Below are 11,240 nucleotides of genomic sequence, written 5' to 3' on the forward strand. Positions count from 1 at the left end.
TCTTGTTTTTAAAAAGGTTAACACTGCCGAAGGCCTATTTTGCCGAAATATTTGTCTTTCTCTGCGATATAACTTCGGTTTTTTTTTAAATATATACTAATACCCGAATACATCTTTTATCACTATAGTACAATCGTTTCACAAATCTTTGTACTTGTATATTACATCTAAATGTCTAACGCGGCACTTGTAAGATCAAAAGCTGGTCGGATTGGAGTCAGAATACATATATTCACATATTTTCAAGCTTGAAGTTTCTAATTCACTTTCAGACAGACATAAAACACTCTCAGGAAATTTGGAATTACCATGTAAGATAATGAATGCTCTTTGTGGTAAATAATTAAATAAAAATTTTCCCTGAAAAATCATGTGCTAATTTAACCAAACTGAAACCTATATTAGTGTGTATGATGGTATGGTAACATAGATTATTATTATTTTCACTTCTCCTCAAAATAGGGACCACAGACAAAAAGAACCAATCAAATTGTCCTTTCGGCTAAATACTGAGCTCTGGTTCACAGCGAATCAAAACTGTCTCCAAATACCAAATTACCTTAAACCACAGCGTCGTCGTCTCCGCCAAATGTGATACCATCGGATAACTCATCACGAAATACATTCTTTCATAAGCCATACGACAGGTGTCCCGTGTGGAGTAGTTAATGTTTTGCCTTTCGGGGACACCTTGGTTCCACCTCGGTTTTTGGTTTGTAAAATGTTGATAAGTCTAGTTGTCTCGCCTGCGACTTCTGTCGCAGAAAGCGAGACTTAGGGTTAGTGATCCGGCGGCGGCGACGTTAGCTATTGACTTAAAAGCTTAGTATTTCAGAAGGTAGAAGACCTGGATGCTTCATACTTTGTATATAGATGCCTTATCTTATGAACTTTCCGTCTGTCATATGACCAATGGCCTTGACCTCATTTTCATGGTTCAATGACTACTTAAAAAAAAGTTTGTTATGTTTATTTCTCACTTATTATAAGTAATAGGATAACTATATTTGGTATGTGCGTACCTTGCAAGGTCCTCATGCCTGTCAGACAGTTTTCACTTGACCTTGACCTCATTTCATGGATCAGTGAACAAAGTTAAGTTTTCATGGTCAAGTCCATATCACAGATACTATAAGCAATAGGTCTTTTATATATTTGGTATATGGAATGACTGGCAGGTGTCATCTCACCATGACCTCATTTTCATGGTTCAGTGGTCAAAGTTAACTTTTTGTGTTTTGGTCCATTTCGCAGATACTATAAGTATTCAGTCAATTATATTTTGGTGTATGGAATGGTTGTAAGGTGTACATGTCTGTCTGACAGTAATCATCTAACCTTGACCTCATTTTCATGGTTCATTGGTCAATGCTATTTTTTCTTGTTTGGTTTGTTTTTCAGATACTATAAGAAATAGTTGAACTATATTTGGTTTATGGAATGATTGTAAGGTGTAAATAAATGTCTGGTATGTTTCATCTGACCATGACCACATTGGTCAAAGTTGAATTTCTCTGAATTGTTCTGTTTTTTAAATACTTTTCAAATAACTAACAACTCTTTAAAACTGCACTTTTTCATATTGATGTAAAAATGTTTTGACGTTTTATACAGACAATTCAAACTTTATGTAATCAATTTCCCATCTACTGCATAATGAGTTTCGTGTAAAAAAAAAAGTAAAAAGAGTTATATTTGTCAGCATGTTATTCCTAACTTAACTTGATTGATTTGGGTATGATTAACCCATTTTTTAGAAAGAAGTTACATATTCCAAAACTGCGTCTTTTGCCTCTTTTACAAAAGTATCTTTGACAGCTACATGTATAAAATAAAGAATGGAAACGGGGAATGTGTCAAAGAGACAACAACACAGCCAAAATATACAAGTCAACCCAAGGCCATCAATGGGTCTTCAACACAGCGAGAAATCACACACCCAGAGGCATCCCCAAGCAGGCCCCGAAACACAATGTACACTAGATCAAGAAAATGCATTCTATGCTCCGATACATATAGATGAACCAAAATTAAAAAATATACAAGACCAACAAAGGCTAGAGGTTCCTGACTAAGGACAGACGCAAAAATGCGACTGGGTTAACAGGTTTTATGAGCGCTCAGCCTTCCCCCTTCACCTCTAGCCAATGTAGACATATATACTAGTGACTTAATTAAACGTCCACAATTTTGAGTGACACTGCCAAAGAATAAATTTTGGGGTCCCTAACAAATATTGCCTCTGCAGCTGCCCCAAAGAGCCCACTCTTAACGAAATCTGCAGAAGGGGTCTTTTACATAATATGTACTATAGTTTAGTTGCTATCTCCCTTTACGTTTAATATGACGGTGCTAGCTATGAAATTTAATAATAATTAAACTACAAGCCATCCGCTGTATATCAAAAGGCTATCTGTTTCTTCAGAAAATACTTTGCGTAGTGATTATGTAAGCAATCCATTCATTTGTTTTACACGAGACTCAGGTGAAGTCCAAACAACAAAAAGAATCAACAATACTGTATACAATTCTATAAGCAATCATCATTCAAAAATGTTAAAGAGGTACACCAAAAAATTAAAATAGTTTTCCCCATTTTCACGCAACTCGACTTTCGTAACTCGCAACTCGACCTTCGTAACTCGTAACTTGACCTTCGTAATTCGCAACTCGACCCTCGTAACTCGCAACTCGATGTTTGTAACTCGCAACTCGACCTTCTTAACTCGCAACTCGACCTTCGCAACTCGCAACTCGACTTTTGTAACTCGCAACTCGACCTTCGTAACTCGCAACTCGACCTTTGTTACTCGCAACTCGACTTTCGTAACTCGCAACTCGATACTCGACAACAAGTGAATCTCTAAAAAGACAGTCTGAGGATGTTTCATTTTAATCTTTGTATATGTCGTTATTCATTGAAAAAAAGCAAAACGGACAAACGAAGAGAAGGAACTCATATTTATATTTCCAGAACTTATTAGGTAACATGTTCCGTTATAGATACACCTGAACCAAACGAACATTAAAAAGGATTCAAAAGAATTCTAATTTAGAGCAGTAGTATTTCGTATGCCTTTATCGTATACAAGTGTCAGAGAATTGTTGTTAGATGCATGGAATATTTTGGATACGAAAAATCAAAAGTTGGTTTGCACAGTTTAAGAGCAGGTGGAGCAACAGCTGTGGCAGCCGCTGGTATTAAAGATTGAATATTAAAGAAACATGGTAGATTGGCTTCAGATACCACAAAATTAAAGACGGAATTGATCGTAAAACATTTCTGAAAAACTTCTCGTTTCTAATAATCTTGGTTAGTATTTAAATACCCTTTTTCTTATCTACTTTGTAATTTTTAATAGTGTGCTACTCACTAGGAGAGCTCATTCCTATAGTATACATGTTTTGAAATTTTATTTTTAATTTGATGTAAATTGAATACTTTGTTGATTTATTGTGCTTAGCAAGATATTTATTTAATTTAATTTCACTTTGATGTATATCTTTTAACTTAAGATGTTGCTGACTTGATAGAAAGAAGAGTCCTACCAGCTCTTATTTCCTTTAAGGAAGATCAGGGTACGACAAGAAATTATACTTGCAGGTTTGGTGGAATACTACCTTTTCCATCCAAACACTCTCCAACACAAACTGGAGGTTGTTTTTCAAGGTGATGAGGCTACTGTGGACTCAGACGGTGTAACTAGGGAGATTTTCTCCTGGTTTTTTTATCAATGTTGATTTAGTTTTTTTTGACAATACCATAAAGTTTTTTCAGTGGATCATCGATACTTGTTCCATGGTACCTTTCAAATAATAGGGAAGATTATCTTCCATGCCTTTATACTCTGCAATTATTTACTAACATCAGCTCTATCACAAATCCTATATATTTTAGCTGGAACTGGATGCGTTTCCGATGAACTCCTTATGTCATCATTCCTGTTACATGTTAATAAAACAGAGAGCAATTTGATAAATCACTCCATGACTGTAACCACATTCAACACAATACAAGACAAACTATTCAACTTAATATATTCGTATGGTGGGAGTGAGCTTCGAACACCCTATACCTTTAAAAGAGTTATGACAGAAATAGCCAGACCAACTCTGATCGCTATTCCTCTCTATCCGATATCTTGCTCTAAGAAAGGGTGTGAACTTCTATCCATTGCTCTTGCAAGGTGCATCAGAGACTGTTAATTCATAACTCTTTGAGGAATACCGGTCATCACCTGATAAGATAATTAGCAAAATTGAATACAACCATTTGGAGGATCCAATTCTAGATTTACTTGAGGAAAGTGCCAAAAGTTATTCTGATTTCGATTTGCAACTGACTCTTAATCAAAGGCTTTTGATTCTGTTAATACTTGTGTGCAAAAAACATTTAAATAGTGTGATGCAATTTATGCATAGAAAGAATAGTTGAATTATCATGTTTGAACTGTTAAATAGAAATAAGTGTAATATATCATGTTTCAAAATGGAAATAAGTGTAATTTATCATGTTTCAAATGTTAAATAGAAATAAGTGTAATATGTCATGTTTCAAATGTTAAATGGAAATACGTGTAATTTATCGTGTTTCAAATGTTAAATGGAAATAAGTATAATATATCATGTTTCAAAATGGAAATAAGTGTAATTTATCATGTTTCAAATGTTAAATGGAAATAAGTGTAGATTATCATGTTTCAAATGTTAAATGGAAATAATTTATCATGTTTCAAATGTTAAATGGAAATAAGTGTAAGTTATCATGTCTAAAATGTTAAATGGAAATAAGTGTAGTTTATCATGTTTCAAATGTTAAATGGAAATAAGTGTAGTTTATCATGTTTCAAATGTTAAATGGAAATAAGTGGAATATATCATGTTTCAAAATGGAAATAAGTGAAAATTATCATGTTTCAAATGTTAAATGCAAATAAGTGTAATATATCATGTTTCAAAATGGAAATAAGTGTAATTTATCATGCTTCAAATGTTAGATGGAAATAAGTGTAAGTTATTATGTGTCAAATGTTAAATGGAAATAAGTGTTATATATCATGTTTTAAATGTTAAACGGAACAGTGAAGTAAAAATTTATTTATGCCTTATTGTTGTAAAAATTAACATAACAGAATCAGTATTATAAATTATTATTTAATACAAGTTACTCTGGACCTTACCCAATAAGGACATTGTACACTGAATACAAATGAAAGGAGGTAAAGGGTATTTACATAAAAACGCAACACAAAAACCAATTAGAAACAATATGCATAAATCAACTTGATGTCCAACATAACTAAGTAACCTTAGATTAAGGGATCGATTCCTTAGCTTAGTTTGTAAATTTTCCGATAGAGTTCTATTCCCATAAGAAGTCTGTGCTCTCTTGTCGTGTTGTACATGCATAGCAGAAAACGCTTATCTTGTGGACATCTACATGCAATCTCACTTAATTTGGAGATAAGTGGCCAAAAGTTGGATTTTTGTCTCTCTTGTTTTATATCTTCAAAACAATGTTTTAAGTCTAAAGGGATTGTCAATTCCTTCCTTTTGTAGATATAGATACTGTTCATAAATTGATTGATATCAGGTGAGGCAAAAAAAGTAGCGGTGGAAATCGACTTATAATACGACATAAAAAGACTGACAGACAGACAGGAATTTATATATAACACCACGGACCAATTGGCATGGTTTTATTAAAAACCAGATAAAATGGCGTTGAAGCATCATAGACCAACAGTTGTATTCCCAAACAAAAATGAACTGGAAAAAGACATGGAAGTCCAGTCTTTTTTTTTTAATTTTGACTATATTTTTCAATGAATTTGATTATCTTTTGACTTAGAACGTGTCTTCTTGATAAGCACTCCTTCATGATCCTATCGCAATACTCGCCACCGTTACTTATTTATCACGATCATCGAATGACGATTTTTGGAACTGGACTACATTGTATGTGATAATATTAAAATTGAGAGTAAATCAAATGTGAAATATTTAGGTATCATATTGGACAAATTTTTATCTGGTGAACAAGTTGATACTATTATAAAGAAGGCTAATCGGCGACTTAAATTTTTATATAGATATAAAGAATGTTTGTCTCTACAATCTAGAAAAACTCTGTGTACTGCATTAATACAATGCCATCTTAATTATGCATGTGCTTGTTGGTATGAAGGTTTATCCAAGAAACTTAAAGACAAGCCTCATGTTATTCAAAATAAAATTATAAGGTTTATACTATATCTTACTCAAAGAAAACGAATCACTGTAAATGAATTTGAAAAATTGGGATTATTGAATGTTTGTAACAGAGTGAAACAACTTCGTCTGAATCATGTATTTAATGTCTTTCACGACAAATGTCCAGAATACTTAAAACAATGTTTTTTTTTCCAAAAACTGCCTCGAATAGTTATATTAGAACAATTGCTTACAATTTTTATGTTCCAAATGTCAAAGGTGTAGAATCTTCTTTTTTAGTAATATTAAAAACAGGAATGCTTTGCCAGATTATGTAAAAGGTATTCATGTGAATTCAAAAATAAAATTTAAGTTTGAAGTAAAAAAACACCTAATGAGTAAACTCAGGTCAATGTCAGATGCAGATTTTATATTTTATTAGAATACTTTTTATACGAATGTGTTAAACTGTGATGTATGGATACTATTTATTGCTGTAAAATTGAAGGATGAATTATTTATCTTATTATCAAGAGTCCCGTCATAGACTATAAGGACCCAATTGGAAATAATCTTGTTTGCTTTCATGGCTCATCCTTGGGGTAAGGCATTAGATGTACCTAACGTCACAACCATTGCTATAATAGTACAGTAGCACTAGAATAAATCAATAACGAAGTTGAAGAGCATGGAAAACCAAAATCACCTTTAAATTGTGCCAAATCTACTACCACCATGTCTGAAGGTAAACAAATCCAAGAGTTTCGAATGATTTTAAGATTTAGTAAACAGCACATGTACAGAAAATGGCCGTATCAAAGATATTTCACCGAAACGGGGAGCGTCTTTTTACCACAGAACACCACAGAATACCACAGAACACCACAGAACACCAAAAATTTACCACAGAACTTCGAAATAATAATACTTCAGACATTATTATCGTGTTATTGTTAATTCTTTTTATAATTTGACATTCATTATTCAAATAAAATTTTAATTTTTCTATTTAGGGTCGACTCATTAACGCTACGCCCCCAACTGAATGGCCAATATAAATTGGGATCATACCGAAAAACCCTAGCTATTAAAATCATAATATATTTATATTTGTGACATTTATATTTTAAATACATTTTAATCTTTTTTGTAATTTTAATTCATTTTTGAAAATGTTTAGATACATTACGTAATTATTTGTTAAATTTATTTTGTTTTACCAGGTGGTTTTTTTTGTCACTTTTTTATGAATTCTATGTTAAGAGTTGTTACAATAAATAATCAAAATGGTTAATGAAACATTTTATTGAAGCTGTTGTCAACAAATAATTAAACTTTATTAAAGTGATTAATGAAGTAATTTGTTAAGCTGATATCTAGAGTTGTTCAAACAATTGGCTAATGTGTGTACATCAAAGTTTTCTCCATTTATAGAGTTATATATAAAACTTCAAAAAGATATCTAAAGTTGTTGTAGGACAGTAATATTTGAGTTGACTTATAACATATTTTAAGTGTGTCTTTTTAATTGTCAATTAAAAGTTCAAGCTCGATGACTGTTTTTGGAATCTTATGTTGTGTGTGTATCTTCTCCAATCATTTAACAATATTTCGGATTTTTACCAAATTTTGTATGCATTTAGAAATCATTGAACTGAGCATTTACCTATATATTCTATATTTTTTAGTCCAAAATTAATGTTGACCCGCATAGCAAGTTCACCGACACAATTAAAGTACCGAAATTTAATTAGATTAACCAATTTTGACACTTGTGGTAATCACCAATTAACATGTCATTAAAATTATCACACCTGAGACATCAAATACATTTAATTGAATTATCTTATATAATCAGGTGGCAGCTAGAATCCAAACAATGAAGAATTTTGTAAATATTCAATTATTAATGATATATATATTATATTAAATAGAATGTTGAAAGCAGATCTTCCTGATCTAATTATTGTCAAGTCATTTCAAGAATAAAATTTTATGATAATAAAAATTCAAGATTAAAATGTGAACCGATGATCACCATCATTTTAGTTGGAAAATTAAAATTATTGTCTTATAGGTTTATCAATTTCGCAGAATAAATAGTTACATATGAGAAATATTAGCTCTTTCTTAATTTCACGAAAAAATATTGCAAAACAAAAGAGTTATTAACACTTTTTATCGATCAGTTCAATATATTCAAAGCGTATATTGATCAGCGATTGAGAAAACCGTACAGTAATTTTTTTGTTGCTAAAAACTATTTTTTTAAATGTTTATTTTAGATTTTCATTATTACAATGCATTAGTTTAGTGTCTCAAAGGTCTCCAAATGTAAACAAAATATGGCAAAAAAAAGTTATGATCATTTTTATCTCATCCAGTCAATTTTCATTGGTGTAACCCGAATTAAAGAAATAACAACCATGAGTTCTTAACGCTTTTATTCGCTATCGTTTGCGTTATTTACCCTTATTTGATTACAGTCGTCGCGTAAATCTATTTTTATAATATTTAAAATTGGAAATGTCCTTTCGTTCTAAAAATAGAGCCCTGCATCAAGTAGCTGTAATGAGTCCCTGTTGGAATTTTCTGTTGCTCAAAAGGTACACGTGTTTATGAAAACATTTCGATCTTCTCGGCGTTTATCTAATTAGCGTGTGACATGCTGTCATATTTTTTTCGAATTGCTCTGGATTTATCATAACATACAATGAATTAAAACGAAAGTAAATGTCCGATAAAAATAATGAATAGAAGCATGTTTTCGGCTTCTTTTTGATAGCTGAGGGAAACTTATGATGATAACAAGACTCCGCTGAACGCACGGGCGTGTTTGCGTACCTTAACGAGAACATTGCTATAAAACGATAAACACGGGGTTTTGTCAAAAACGAAATCAGTTGTAAAAAGTGAAAGGCCAAATCAATTATGACATGATATGTAGTTGGAAAGCATCGGAAACCAAAAGTTCTGATAAGGGACAACTTAACACAGATTTATGTAAATTGAATTAAACAAAAACAGTTTATATATTATTTTTTTCATTTTAGTTGATGAATGAATACACATATCAGTTTTTTTACGTCAAATTATGCAGCTTGACACTTTCTTTGTTTTGGTCTAATTGTTCTGGATGCTTAAGATAGTTGTCTTATTGGAAAGTGCAGTATAACATTGTCATTTATTTACTTGATGTTGCAGAATTATTTGTAAATTTAAGTTGAATGTGGTCTCCATCATTAAACCACCCTATAAATCTCAAGGTTTTTGGGGTATATCTTAAATCTGGGAACTACTTTTTATTTTTATTAAAAGGTAGATCTGGCAAATAGGTGAAAGGACTGGCAAAACTTTCTTACAGCACCTAAATTTCACATATATTACATAAAAATCTAAACACTTAGCAACACCTACCCCAACTATAAACTGTAGGGTGATCATATGGGATCTAGAAAGGCAATTAGTTACTGTCCAACTAGTGACACCAGCTGCAGTTTACATAAGTTTTGAGAAAATACAAAACTGACAGAACGTTTAAAACGGGACACAAATTAAACGTACAATTGCTCGTCATTGAATAAACCAAATAAAACAGCTAAGCACATATACAAAGAAAGAAACACATTTAAGATGGAAACACATCTGGGGTTGATATAAAGTGATTATAACATGCCTAAATATTCAATATTGTGTTGATGAAAAAACCCAATACATTAAGGAGCTTGGTGGTGAAAAACCCAATTTGATATTTGCTTGAGGGGTGAATTAGAATTGATAATGCAATTAAAAAACTTTATCACCCAATTACATAAAAAAATGGTGGGTAAAAACCCCAATTTGTGAATTCTTATCTGGAGCTCTAATTGGGTTTTCCTTTGAATTAATTGGGTTATTGAACCCTGCAATGGGCAATTGCATTGGGTTTTTAATTATTTGTATTGCGTGATCACGCAAATACGCAGCTTATCTGGAGCTCTGTAATATAATTCGGAATTATTAGATTTGCGTTTTATAAAGTAATTTTACTGTTCTGTGGCATATTTCAGTAGTTTTGTTGTAATTTGTGTAGTTCTGTAGTACATTTTGAGTGTTCTGTGGTATTCTGTGGTGTTCTGTGGTATTCTGTGGTATTCTGTGGTGTTCTGTGGTAAAAAGACGCTCCGACCGAAACGTCCACCTCGACAGGAGCATCGACTCATTAATCCATGTACAACTCAGATACCAGGCTCTTAATTTAGTACGTCAGACACCCGTTTCTTCTACATAAGACTCATCAGTGGCGCTCAAATCAATACAGCTGGAAGGCTCAAATCAATACAGATGGGCGCTCAAATCAATACAGATGGGTGGCGCTCAAATCAATACAGCTGGAAGGCTCAAATCAATACAGATGGGCGCTAAAATCAATACAGATGGGCGCTCAAATCAATACAGATGGGTGGCGCTCAAATCAATACAGCTGGAAGGCTCAAATCAATACAGATGGGCGCTCAAATCAATACAGTTGGAAGGCAAAATCAATACCAAAGTTGAAATTTAATAATTAAATATTCCGTTTGTGTTCTCAACTTCTGTATTTAAGTTTTGTACAGCTTAGCTCTTGGCGTTGCGCAAAACCATGTCCTCCAACACTATTAATGATGTTCCTTTAAGAAATCTTTTTAAGTACAGGTGTAGGAAGGCATGATTTCACATCAACAGGTTAATTACATTGATCTTGCTTTGAGTACCATATAGTTATATTGTTTCGTTTGAATTTGTGTTTTAGTTATATACTATACAGTTATTCTAGTCTCTATTTGGTTACGCTGTTACACCATTGTCATAAGTGCTAGAAGGATTTGGCTGTCACAAACAAGTTTTATTTGCCTGCCATGAGACAGGAGCCTGAAATTCAAGTGTTGCTGAAGGTTGCTATTTGTTAAATCCGTTTATTGTTGTCATGATCAGGCACTTGGTTGCTTCACATTTTGTCATGTCTGAGCCTTTTTATAGCTAACTATACGATATTGAATTTGCGCATTGACGAAGGCCGTACTGTGACA

This window comes from Mytilus californianus, unplaced genomic scaffold, assembly GCF_021869535.1.
Source record: "Mytilus californianus isolate M0D057914Y unplaced genomic scaffold, xbMytCali1.0.p SCAF_75, whole genome shotgun sequence".
NCBI lineage: Eukaryota > Metazoa > Mollusca > Bivalvia > Mytilida > Mytilidae > Mytilus > Mytilus californianus.